Source organism: Panthera pardus, unplaced genomic scaffold (genome assembly GCF_024362965.1).
Source record: "Panthera pardus isolate Hobbes unplaced genomic scaffold, ASM2436296v1 HiC_scaffold_297, whole genome shotgun sequence".
In the NCBI taxonomy this organism is placed as follows: Eukaryota; Metazoa; Chordata; class Mammalia; order Carnivora; family Felidae; genus Panthera; species Panthera pardus.
This window is the reverse complement of record NW_026526873.1, coordinates 198,467-211,877: the sequence shown is the minus strand read 5'-3', so window position 1 is coordinate 211,877 and position 13,411 is coordinate 198,467. Positions and strand designations below refer to the sequence as shown.

General features: G+C 43.3%; 1 long non-coding RNA gene across 1 annotated transcript in view; it reads left to right on the top strand.

Moving 5' to 3' along the window:
* Nucleotides 1–13,411, top strand: part of LOC128774139 (uncharacterized) — a 163,804-nt gene that overhangs the window by 24,246 nt on the left and 126,147 nt on the right. Inside the window, exon 3 of the long non-coding RNA XR_008418555.1 lies at nucleotides 1,574–1,730. This is a non-coding gene — a long non-coding RNA (uncharacterized LOC128774139). The remainder of the gene's footprint in view (nucleotides 1–1,573; nucleotides 1,731–13,411) is intronic.

Sequence of the window (13,411 nt, the reverse complement as noted above, 5' to 3'; positions counted from 1 at the left end):
GTAATTGAAGGCATAATGGTCCTATAGGATATTTACCTATATGACTGGTGGACATTATTTCATCCATCCGTGTCCCTAAAGCACGTTTCATTGGAAATATTAGCCAAGGATACATACTGTAAATTCACAACTGATTCATAGCTCCCTGTAAGTTTCATTCTGACCTTGTCACATATGTGTCATCAAAGATATTATTAGTGACTTTTCAGATAAGCTCTCCACATCAAGATGGTGATGTTAGAGAATCTGGTATAAATGGAATTTCACAAATTCCAAATGAGGAATGATTTTTCATTTTTAATGTTTCTTTTTTTCTTTTTTTGAGAGATCCCGAGCTGGGGAGGGGGAGAGAGTGGGAGATACCGAATCTGAGGCAGGCTCGAGGCTCTGAGCTCTCAGGACATAGCCTGACGCAGGGCTCAAACTCATGGACTGCAAGATCACAACTTGCGTCAAAGTCAGACGCTTAGCCGGCTAAGCCACCCAAGAGCCCCAGGAATGATAGTTTATTGGCAAATAAGGAGAAATTAAACATAGTGTAAAGGATGTCTATTTTTAATTGAAATATTGTTCACACATTTGTTGTATGAGTTTTAGGCATACATTGTAGTCATTCCATATGTCTATAAATTATATTGTACTTAAGCACAAGTGTAGCTATCCTGTGAAAGCATGCAACAGTATTATTACAGGATTGACTCCATTACATTGGCTGTCCCTTGTATCCCTAGGACTCATTCATTCCATAGCTTACGCCGGTATCTCTCTCAAAGTTGTTCGTTCTTTATCTGACCTAAGTATTTTGGTGGTAAACACAATTACCACTTGCTCAGCAAGTGTAAATTGGCGGTCTATTTTTCTATGAACATTGCTTAAAACATTACAAATGATGTCATTACGTTAATAAAGTCGGTTTCATTCTTCACTCACAAGAAAGGAGAAGGAAAAGATTTCTTTGTGTCCCAGGCCCTGTCATTAAAACCTTTGCCAATGTGGAGAAAAGGTTTAGTTGCCCAGGCAACTTCAGTGTCTCAGCTGAGCGACCAGGGCCTTCCACATTGCAAGAATGCCCACGATGGCCAACAGAGAGAGCTCGAGCACCATAGACCCAGAGAGGCGGGTTCCTCTGCCCAGGCAGTGATAGCCAGCAGAGGGCGCACCATCGGCTTTTCTGACCCAGGGCACCTGAGAGCAGGAAGGGCTTTGATTGCTCCCAGAGGACTCAGGGCCTCTGCCGCTGCCTCAGTACAGAGAGCAGAGCTGCATTTCCAGCAGGTTGTGCCGCCCGCCCCAGGGGAGATCTTGGGAGCTTTGTAGCAACTTGGCATCTCCTGAGTCGCCAGGGAGAATTTGTCTTATTGTACTGAGTGCTGAGGAGTGGGCGCTGGGTGGCTTCCCTGGGCAAGCTGGTTGCTGAGCTGCACAGACCCTTGCGTTTTCTGGGCTGTTCCCGTGTTTCATTCCTCCCCTTCCCAGACAGTATTTGAACAAGACATATTTTACTAAAGGTCTCGTGGATTGTGGAGGCCCACGACATCACCTCATCGATACAGTCGATGGTTTGTTGTTCCAGATTCAGGCTTGTTTCCGGGAAGAAACCCTGACAGAAATTCAGAAGAACGGGAGCTGCATTCCGTTAGGACATGAATACATGAAATGCTCGTCTTGGGAACTCCTAGAAGAATGAGCTGGGACCCACTTTCCGAGTCCTGCTAGAACCAGTGACCGAGGTAAGGGCACAAACTGTCCCCCATATCATACATGCCTTTTAAAAAGTTTCATGGTTATTTTTCCAACCTAATTAAGTGATTGCAAACTACAGAAAACCTGGTAGGTACCTGTCATTAATGTACGTTATCTTGAATTTAAATTGCAGTGAGTAAAGATACAGTGTAGTATTAGTTTCAGGTGTAAAATATAGAGCAACCCTTCCACACGTCATCCGGTGCTCATCCCAGGTGCACTTCTTAATCCCCAGCAGCTGTTTCACCCATTCCCCACCTTGCTCTGGAAGCCCTCAGTTCGTTTCCTAGTTAAGAGTCTGTTTGTCACTGTCTTCTCCCCGCCCCGACCCCCGCTTTGTTTTGTGTTATTTCCATGTGTTAGTGAAATCATCTGGTATTTGTCTTTGTCTGAAAGGCTTATTTCACCCAGGATAACATTCTCTCCATGCAGCTCATGGCAAATGGCAAGATTTCATGTTTTTACGGCCTAATAATATTACATTCCATATACCATATCTCAATTTATTCATCAGTTGATGGATGCTTGGATAGTTTCTGTAATTTGGCTGTTGTAGAAAATGCTGCTGTAAACATCATGGTGCATGTATCCCTTTGAAGATTTTGTATTCTTTGTGGAAATACCTTGTAGTGAAATTGCTGGATCGTAAGGTACTTCCATTTCCAGTTGTTTTTTTTTTTTTTGAGAAATCTCCATAATGTTTTCCAGACTGGCTGCACCAGTTTGCATTCTTACCCACAGTGCAAGAGGGTTATTCTTTCCCCACATCCTTGGCAACACCTGCTGTTTCATCCTTCATTGATTTTCGTCATTGTGACAGATGTGATGTGTTATCTCATTGTACTTTTGAATTGTATTTCCCTGAAGATCAGTATTGTTGAGTATTTTTTCATGTGTCTCTTGGCCAGGTATATGTCTTCCTTCAGGAAATGTCCATTTTTGTCTTCTACCCAATTTTAATCAGATTTTTCATTTTTTGGGTGCTGTATAACTGTATATATTTTGGGCACTAACCCTTTATCTGATGTCATTTGCAAATATCATTCTGTAGGTGTTTTAGTTTTGTTGATTATTTCCTAGGTGACGGAAGGTTTTAATTTTTATGAAGTCTCATTATTTTTGCTTGTGTTTCCCTTACCTCTAGAGATATATCTACAAAGACGTTTGCACAGGCAATGTCAAATAAGATACTACCCGTGTTATCCTCTGGGATTTTTATGGTTTCAGGTTTCACATATAGGTCTTTATCCATGTTGGATTTATTTTTGTGTATGTTGTAAGAAAGTGGTCCATTGTTGTTTTTGTTTTGTTTTGCCGGATGCTGTCCAGTTTTTCCAAAACCATATGTTGAGGAGCCTCTTTTTAAGTTTATTTACTTATTTTTGAGAGAGAGAGAGAGAGCATGCAGAAGGGGGGCAGAGAGAAATGGAGACAGAGAATCCCATGCATGCTCTGCACTGCCCTGAGATCATAACCTGAGCTGAATTCACAATCGCACGCTTTGTTGACTGAGCCACCCCTGTGTCCCAAGACTATCTCTTTTTCCATTGGATGTTCTTTCCTGCTTTGTTGATAATTAATTGACCATATAGGTGTGAATTCATTACTGCGTTTCTATTCTATTGATCTATGCCTCTGTGTTTGATGTTGTTGTTGTTGTTGTTGTTGTTGTTGTTGTTGTTGTTGTTGTTTTGCCAGTACCATACTGTTCTGATCAGTACAGCTTTGTAATATAACCTAAAGTCTGGAATTGTGATGTCTCCAGCTTTGCTTTTCTTCTTCAAGTTTGTTTTGGCTGTTTGGGGACTTTTGTCATTCCATACAAATTTTGAGATTATTTGTTATTGTTCTGTGACAAATGTTTTTGTTAGTGTGATAGGGATTTCATTATATGTGTAGATTGTTTTGAGGAGTGTAGACGTTTTAACAGTATTTTGTGCTTCCCATCCATGAACATGAAATGTATTCCATTTCTTTGTGTCCTCTTCCATTTCTTTCATCAGTGTTTCATAGACTTTAGAGTACAGGTCTTTCACCTCTTTAGTTAGGTTTATTCCTGGTTTCTTGTGGTATTTGTGAGCCTGTCAATGGGATTGATTCCTTACTTTCTTTCTGTGTTAATTCATGATTTGTGTTAGAAATGCAATACATCTATGTAGCTTGATTTCTGTATATTGTGACTTGTGGAATTCATATATCAATTCTAGCATTTTTTAAGGGAATATTTCATGCTTTTTATAGAACACATCACGTCAGTTCCCAATAGCGAAAGTGCTACTTCTTCCTTGCCGATTTGGATGCCTCTTATTTCTTTTGGTTGTCTGAGTGCTGTGGTTAGGGTTTCCCATACTACGTGGAATAACAGTGGTGAGAGGGGTCATCCCTGTTTTGTCCCTGACCTTGGAGGAAAAATTTTCAATTTTTCCCCAGATGAGATGAGCTGTGGGTTTTTCCTAGATGACCTTTATTATGTGCAGGTAGGTTGACTCTCAATGTACTTTGCTGAGGGGTTTTATCATGAATGGATGTGACATTCTGTCAAATAGTTTTCCTGCATCTGTTGAAAGCATCGTATTGTTCTTATCCTTTCTTCTATTACTGTGGTGCATCATGTTGATTGATCTGTGAATGTGGAACCACCCTGGCAGCCCATGAATATATCCCACTTGATTATGGTAAATGATTCTATTAATGTATTGTTGACTTTAATTTAAGGTATTTTAATAAGAATTTCTGCATACATAGTCATCAGGCTATTGGGCTGCAGTTTTATTTAAAAAAAATTTAAACATTTTAAAATGTTTATTTCTTTCCTTTGAGTACATAAAAGTGAGGGAGGGGCTCAGAGATAGGGAGAGAGAGAATCCTGGCCATGCCCCACACTGTCATGGCAGGGTCCAACATGGGACTCGAACCCACGCACCGCAAGATAATGTCATAATCCGAAATTAAGAGTTGGACAGTAAACAGCCCGAGCCACACAGACGCCCCGCCAGTTTTCGGTTTTAGTGGAGACTTTATCTGGTTTTGGTATCAGGGTAATGATGGCCTCATAAGATGAATTTATAAGTTTTCCTTCTTTTTTATTTTTCGTAATAATTCGAGGAGAATACATATTACCTCTTTCTTAAATGGATGGTAGAATTCATCAGTTATACCATCTGGCCCAGAACTCTTGTGTTGGGGGGAGATTTTTTTTTATTACAGATTTTATTTCTTTCTGTTTTCAGATTTTATGTATCTTCCTGTTTCAGTTTTGGTAGTTTGTGTGTTTATAGGAATTTGTCCATATTTCTCAGAGTGTCCAATTTGTTGCATATAGTTGTTCATAATATTAACTTCTAACTGTATTTTTGTGGTGTGGACTGTTATTTCTCCTTTCTTATTTGTGATTTTAGTTATTTGAGTCATTTCTCTCTTCTTACTGAAAAGTCTGCCTAGAAGTTTTCATGTCGATTAATGTTTACAAAGAACCAGCCCCTGGTTTCACTGATTTTGACTAGTGTCTTTTTGATTTGAATATCCCTTATTTCTGTCTGAATCTCTATTACTTCCTTCCTTCTGCCGTTCTTCTTCTGATATGTGACCTAGAATATTATCAATTCTGGAGAATGTCCCATGTGCGCTTGGAAAGAATATGTACTCTGCCATTTTAGTATGGAGTGTTCTCAATATATCTGTTAAACCCATCTGGTCCAGTGTGTCATTCAAAGCCATTGTTTCCTTGTTGATTTTCTGTTTACAGCTTCTGTCCATTGATGTGAGCGATGTGTTAAAGTCCTCTACTATCATTATATTATAAAAGATGAGTTCCTTTATGGTTGTTGTTAAATATTTTATATACTTGTTGATCGCATGTTGGGTGCATCAAAATTTATAATCATTGGATCTTCTTGTTTCATTGTCCCCTTTAGTATGAGATAGCGTCCGTCTTCATCTCTTGTTATAGCTTTATTTATTTATTTACTTATTTATTTATTTATTTATTTATTTATTTATGTATTTTAATTTAAGTCATAGTTGACATATAGTGCATTCTCGGTTTCGGGAGTAGAATTTGGTGATTCATCCCTTACATACAATACCCAGTGCTCATCCCAACAAGTGCTCTCCGTAATAGTCATCCCACATCTAGCCCAGCGCTGACCCATTTCCCTCCATCAACCTTCGGTTTTTTTCTCTAACATTAAGAGAGTTATGTGGTTTGTTACCACTCTTCTCGTTTCCTGCCCCTTTCCCATGTTTTCATCTGTTTTGTTTCTTCAATTCCACATGAGTGAAATCATATATTTGTCTTTCTCTGATTGACATATTTCTATATATGTCATATATACATTCTAGCTCCATCCACATAATACATTCTAGCTCCATCCACATCATTGCAAATGGCAAGATTTCATTCTTCTTGAAGTTGAGTTATATTTCTTTGCATATACATGTTTGTATATATGAACGTACACATATGTACATATGTATATATGCGTATACATACATACACACACACACACACACCACAACTTCTTTATACCTTCATCAGTTGATGGATACTTGGGCTTTCTCTATAGTTTGGCTACTCTTGATAATGCTGCTATAAATACTGGGTTCATGAAATGTCACTATTAGGTATTTACCCAAAGTGTATCAAAATAGAGTCTGGGTTTTAAAGGTTATTTTGCCTGATATAAGTATTGCTACTGGCTTTCCTTTGACATTATTGGCATAATAAGTGTTTCTTCATTCCCTTACTTTAAATCTGAAGGTGACTCAAGTCCAAATAAAGCTTTGTAGGCAGTATCTAGATAGGTGTTGTTTTTGTTTGTTTGTTTCTTTGTTTGTTTGTTTGTTTGTTTTGTCCATTCTGACGCCCTATCCAATGTCTTATGATTGGAGCATTTAGTACATGTACATTTAGAGTGATTATTAATAGGCATATATTTAGTGCCATTCTACTAGTTGTTTTGCCATTGTTTCTTGATGTTTTCTCTGATCCTTTCTTGTCTGTAACACTTTTAGTCCTAGATTTCCACTCAAAGAGCCCGATTTAAATATTCTTTTCTTTTGACTGGTAGTACATTTCTTTACTTCTTTTTAATATTTCTTTTTTTTTAAATTTAAGCCCAAGTTAGTTACTTTATAGTGGAATACATTTCAGCAGTAGAATTTAGTGATCCATCAAGTACAAATTATACCCAATACTCATCCCAAGTGCGCCCGTAATGCCCATACCCATTTAGACCATACCCCTATTCAGTAACCCTCCTGGAACCCTGAGTTTCTTCTCTGTATTTCAGAGTCTCTTATCGTTTGACTCTCTCTCTGTTTGCATCTTATTTTTGCTTTCCTTTCACTACATTCATCAGTTGTATTAAATTCCACAGATGAGAGAAATCATATGATGTGTGTCTTTCTCTGACATATTTTGCTTAGCATAATCAAGTCCGGTTCCATCCATGTTGTTTCAAATAGCAAGATTTCATTCTTTTTGACCGCCGAGTAATATTCCATTGTATGAATATACCACATCTTCTTTATCCATTCATCTGTCAATGGTCATTTGGGCTCTTTGCATAATTTAGCTATTGTTGATAATGTTGCTATAAACATTGCAGTGCATATGCCACTTCGACTCAGCATTAGTGTATCCTTTGCATAAATACGTAGTAGTGCAATTGCTGGGGTCTAGTGTAGTTCTATTTTTAGTTTTTCTGTCAAATCTCCATACTATTTCCAGAGTGGCTACACCACTTTGCATGCCCACCAGCATTTCAAAAGCGTTCCCTTTCTATGCATCCTTGCCAACATCTGTCTTTTTCGGAGATGTTAATTTTAGCCATTCTGATAGGTGTGAGGGGATATCTCATTGTGGTTTCGATTTGTATTTCATTGATGACAAGTGAGATTGAGCATCTTTTCATGTGTGACCAATCTGGATGTCATCTTTGTTAAAGTGTCTGTTTACGTCTTTTGCCCATTTCTTCATTGGATTATTTGGTTTTTGGGTGTTGAGTGTGATAATTTTTTATAGATTTTAGATACTAACCCTTTATCTGATATGTCACCTGCAAATATCTTCTCACATTTCATTCAGTGGCCTTTCAGTTTTGCTGATTGTGTCCTCTGCTGTGCAGATGCTTTTTATCTTGAGGTCCCAATAGTTCATTTTGTTTTTATTGCCCTTGCTTTGGAGACATGACAAGCAAGAAGTTGTTGTGGCCAGGATCAAGGAGGTAGATTGCCTGTTTTATCCTCTAGGATTTTGATGGTCCCTTTCTTACATTTATATCTTTCATCCATTTTGAGGTGTGTTTGTGTGTGTGTGTGTGTGTGTGTGTGTGTGTGTGTGTGTGTGTGTGTGTGTGTAGTTTAAGAACATAGGTGAGGTCCAATCTTCTCACTGTCCAGTTTTCCCAGTACCATTTGCTGAAGAGACTTTTGTTTTTCCATTGGATACTCTTTCCAGTGTTATCAAAGATTACTCGGCCATATGTTTGAGGGTCCATTTATGGGTTCCCTATTCCGTTCCATTGATGTCTGTGTCCGTTTTTGTGCCCATACCATACTGTCTTGATGATGGCGGTTTTCTAATACACCATAAAGTCCAGATTTTAATGTCTCCAGCTTTGTTTTCTTTTTCAACATGACTTTGGCGATTTGGGGTCTTTTCTGGCTCCCTACAAATTTTAGGGTTGTTCTGTTTCTGTGAGAAATGCTGTTGTTATTTTGATAGGGATTGCATTGAATGTGTCGATTGCTTTGGGTGGTATTGACATTTTAATAATATTTGTTCTTCCCATCCATGTATGGAATGTTTTTCCATTTCTTTGTGTTTCTTCCATTTCTTTCATAGATGTTATGGTTTGTTCCTTTATGTTTTTAATCTTTGTTTATTTTTGAGGGAGAGAGAGAGAAAGAGAGAGCACATGAGCAGGGGAGGGGCAGAAAGAGAGAGAGAGGGAGACAAAGACTCTGAAGTAGGCTCCAGGCTCCGAGCTGTCAGCACAGTGCCCATCACGGGACTCAGACCCACAAATGCAGGATCATGTCCGGACCCAAAGTCGGCACTTAACCGACTGAGCCACCCAGGCGCCCCTCTATTGTTTTTTTTTTTAATATTTTTTTAACGTTTATTTATTTTTGAGACAGAGAGAGGCAGAGCATGAATGGGGGAGGGTCAGACAGAGAGGGAGACACAGAATTGGAAGCAGGCTCCAGGCTCTGGGCCATCATCAGCCCAGAGCCCGACGTGGGGCTCGAACTCACGGACCGTGAGATCGTGACCTGAAGTCGGACGCTTAACTGACTGAGCCACCCAGGCGCCCCGCCCCTCTATTGTTTTAAGTGTACTGATCTTTTACCTCTTTAGTTATGTTTACCCCTGGGTATTTGATGGTTTTCAGTGCAGTTGTAAAGAACATCAATCCTTGATTTCTCTCTGCTGACTCATTATTGGTGTATAGAAATGCAGTCAACTTCTGTATATTGATTTTATATCCTGAGACTTTCCTGAATTCCAGTATCAGTCCTAAAAGTTTTTCCATGGAGTCTTTTGGATTTCCTTGGAAAGTATCATGTCTGCGAAGAGGGAAAGTTTGACCCTCCTTGCCAATTTGGACGCCTTGTATTTCTTTTTGTTGTCTGCTTGCTGAGGTTAGGACTTCCAACAGTTTGTGGAATAACAGTGGTGAGAGTGGACATCCCAGTCGTGTTCCTGACCTTAGGGGGAAAGCTCTCAGTTTTTCCTCATTGAAGATGATATTAGTTGTGGGACTTTCGTATCTGGACATACGGATATTCAGACAAGATCTTTCTATCCTTCCTTTCACGAGTGCTTTTTTTTCCATCAAGAACGGATGCTGCATTGTGTCAAATGCTCTTTCTGCATCTATTGAGAGGATCATATGGTTGTTATTCTTTCTTTTATCAATGTGATGTATCACATCAGTTGATTTGCAGATATTGAATTCGTGGTGCATCCCAGAATCCAATTCATTCTGGTGAATAATTATTTGTATGTATTGTTGGATCCGGTTTGCTACTTTTGTTGAGAATTTTTGCATCCAGGTTCATCAGGGAAATTGGTCTGTAGTTTTCCTTTCTGGTGGGGTCTTTGTCCAGTTTGGACTCAAGGCCAAGCTGGCCTCATAGAATGAGTTTGGAAGTGTTCCTTCCATTTCTCTGGCCATGACCTTATCTTGTTCTTTCATTTGGGATGCATTCCTCTTGTTTTGGCATTTTGGCTGAGTTTTTGCCTTCTCTGTGTTACAAACACTCATTATGTTAGCTGTCTGTGAGATGAATGGCTTTATGAAAAGGAGGTCATCTAGTGTCCAGGGCCTGACACATCAGGGAGTGTCCGTGGTGTGTGTTGCATACATTGTTTTGTGTTCTGGCTGCACTGTCCTTCAGGCCAGTTGTATGGACAATGTATGGTCCTTGGCCAGAATGTGCTGAGTTTTGTCTAGGCCAGCTCCGATCTGCTTCTTAAATGAGACTTGAAATGACTGCCACTCGAAGTGAAGCTCTGCAGAACTGTCTGGTCAAGAGAAGTGGTGTGGTCCTGGGCTTCCGCTGGTCTCCTGGGGAAGGGGACACCTCCATTGGGACTGAGGCAAGCCTGATTGACCTAGAAGGCCAGTCTCACCAGAGCACAGGCATGTGGGGTTGGTGTAAGCATCTTAGGCAGCCAGTGTGGGGATGACATTGTTTCCAGCAGATGGCTCTGTGTTTATGCTGTGGAGAAGAGGAGGAAAATGGTCCCACACACCTCCTCTGTCCTAGCTCCTTTGTCCCCTTGTTGTGAACACTGCCTCTCAGGGGTGCTCTCCATGATAGTGTATAATCTCCCCACTGTGTTCACCAGGCGATGTACAGGTCACTGTTTCCATGCCATCTGCCTGTAAGTAGTTTGCTGCCCTCTCTGAAGGATTAGGCCAGTGCCCTCAGGGCTGTATCCCAGACAAGCCTTCTAACCTTTGAAACTCCACATTCTCAGGGTCTGGATCACTTGGTTAAGTGTCCGAGTCTTGATCCTGGCTCAGATCATGACCTCGTGGTCATGGGCTTCTCTCTTTCCCTCTATTCCTGCCCCTTCCTTGCTTGTGCTCTCTGTCTCTCTGTCTCTCTCAAAATAAACTGAAAACAAATTTAGTGGCATGGAATACCTTATTTATGCGAGATTTCCTCCCTGATGGAATGGCAGTGGTCTATCAGTTAAATTTCCGGCAATGACTAGGAATTTCATTGTTGACCGGTTAAAGGTTACATTCCTACAGGAGTAAATTTAGGGTTAGTGACATGACGCCTTAACGTAAGTAACTCCATGATGGCAGGCGCTGGGTTCATGGAGGCTGCATTGCCTCGGGCAGTGGGTTCACTGTAGGCAGCAGTGCGTCGGAAAGTGTGTTTACAGGTGTCAGCAGTGCTTCGGGTGGTAAGTTTACTGGAGGCTGCAGTGACACTGGCAGTGGGTTCACTGTAGGCTGCACTGCATGGGGCAGTGCATTCACTGGAGGCTGCATTGCCCCAGGCACTGGGTTCACTGGACAATCCATTACAGCTGGCACTGGGTTCACAGGAGGCTGCAGTGCAGTGGTCACTGGGTTCACTGGAGGCTCCAGTGACGCAGGAACTGGATTCACTGGAAGCTGCAGTGCCGCCATCACTGGCTTTACTAGAGTGTGCAGTGCCATGGGTACTGGCTTCCCTTGAGGCTGCAGTGGCGCGGACACTTGGTTCACTGGAGGGTGCAGTGCCACAGGCACTGTCTTCAATGGAGGGTGCAGTGCCAGGGACACTGGCCTCACTGGAGGTAGAGACCCGCAGGCCCTGGGTTCAGTGCAGGCTGCTGTGACGCGGTCACTGGGTTCACTGGAGGGTGCATTGCCGCGGGATCTTTGTTCACTGGAGGCTGCAGTGCCATGGGCAATGGGATCCCTGGAACCTTCAGTGCAGTCGGAACTGGGTTCACTGCAGGGTGCAGTGCTGTGGTCACTGGGTTCACTGCACACTGCAGTGCACGGATCACTAGAATAACTGGAGGCTGCAGTGCAGTGGGCTCGTGTTTCACTGGAGGCTGTAATGCCACGGGCACTGGTTTACTGGCAGCTGCCATGCCGCGGACCCAATGTTCAATGGAGATTTCAGTACGGCAGGCACTGGCTTCAATTGAGGCTGCAGAGCCGCGGAGACTGGGTTCATTGCAGGCTGCAGTGCCGCGGGCACTTTGTACACTGGATGGTGTAGTGCCATGGGCAGTGGGTTCACTGGAGGATGCATTGCGGCAGGCATTTTGTTCACTGGATGTTGAAGTGCCATGGGTCCTGGGATCCCTGGAACCTGCAGTGCATTCGCGACAAGGTTCATAGCAGGGTGCAGTGCCGCGGGCAGTGGGTTCACAGCAGGATCCAGTGCCAAGGGGACTGAGTTCACTGGATGGTGCAGTGCCGCGGGAACTGGGTTCACAGCATGGTGCAGTTCCGCGGGCACTGGGTTCACAGGAGGGTGCAGTGCGGCAGGAACTGCCTTCAATTGAGGGTGCAGTGCCGTGGTCAGTGGGTTCACTGGAGGCGGCAGTTCTGCGGCAATTGGTTTACTTGAGGCTGCATACAAGCGGGTACTGGGTTCACTGCATGGTGCAGTGCTGCGGGCACTTTGTTCACTGGATGGTGTAGTGCCGTGGGGACTGTCTTCACTGGAATGTAGAGACCCACAGGTCCTGGGTTCACTGCAGGCTGCAGTGCCGCAGGCACTGGGTTCATTTGACGGTGCATTGCCGCAGGCACTTTTTTCACTGGAGGCTGAACTGCCATGGGCACTTGGATCCTTGAAACCTGCAGTGCAGTCAGAACTAGGTTCACTGCAGGGTACAGTGCTGTAGGCATGCGTTCACTGCAGACTGCATTGCATGGATCCCTGGGAAAACTGGAGGCTGTCATGCTGTGGGCACGGGTTTCACTTGAGACTGCAATGCCGTGAGCACTGGCTTTACTGGCGGCTGCAATGCCGCGGACCCAAGGTTCATTGGAGAGTCTATTACTGTGGGCCCTGGCTTCAATGGAGGCTGCAGAGAAGTGGGCACTGTGTTTATAGGAGTCTGCAGTGCTGCAGGCACTTTGATCACTGGATGCTGTCGTGCCCTGGGCACTTGGTTCACTGGAGGGTGCATTGCCGCGGGCACTGGGTTCACTGGAGGGTGCAGGGCCACGTACACCATGTTCACTGGAGGGGGCAGTGTCGCAGGCTGTGGGTCACTGGAGGCTGCAGTGCCGCAGGCAGTGGGTTCACTGGAGGGGGCAGTGCCGCCGGATCTGGGTTCACTGGAGGCTGCATTGCTGGGGGCAATGTGTTCACTGAATGCTGCATACAAGCTGGAAATGGTTTCACTGCATGGTGCAGTGCCGCGGGAACTGGGTTCACTGGAGGCTGCAGTGCCGCGGGCAGTTGGTTCACAGAAGGCTCCAGTACCACGGGTCCTGGGTTCACTGGATGGTGCAGTGCCGTGGACACTGGGTTCACAGGAGGCTACAGTGCGTTAGGCACTGCCTTCACTGGTTGGTGCAGTGTTGCGGGAAGTGGGTTCACTGGAGGCTGCAGTGCTGCGGGCACTGTGTTCAATGCAGGGTGCATAGAAGCGGGAACTGGGTTCACCGCATGGTGCAGTTCTGCGGGC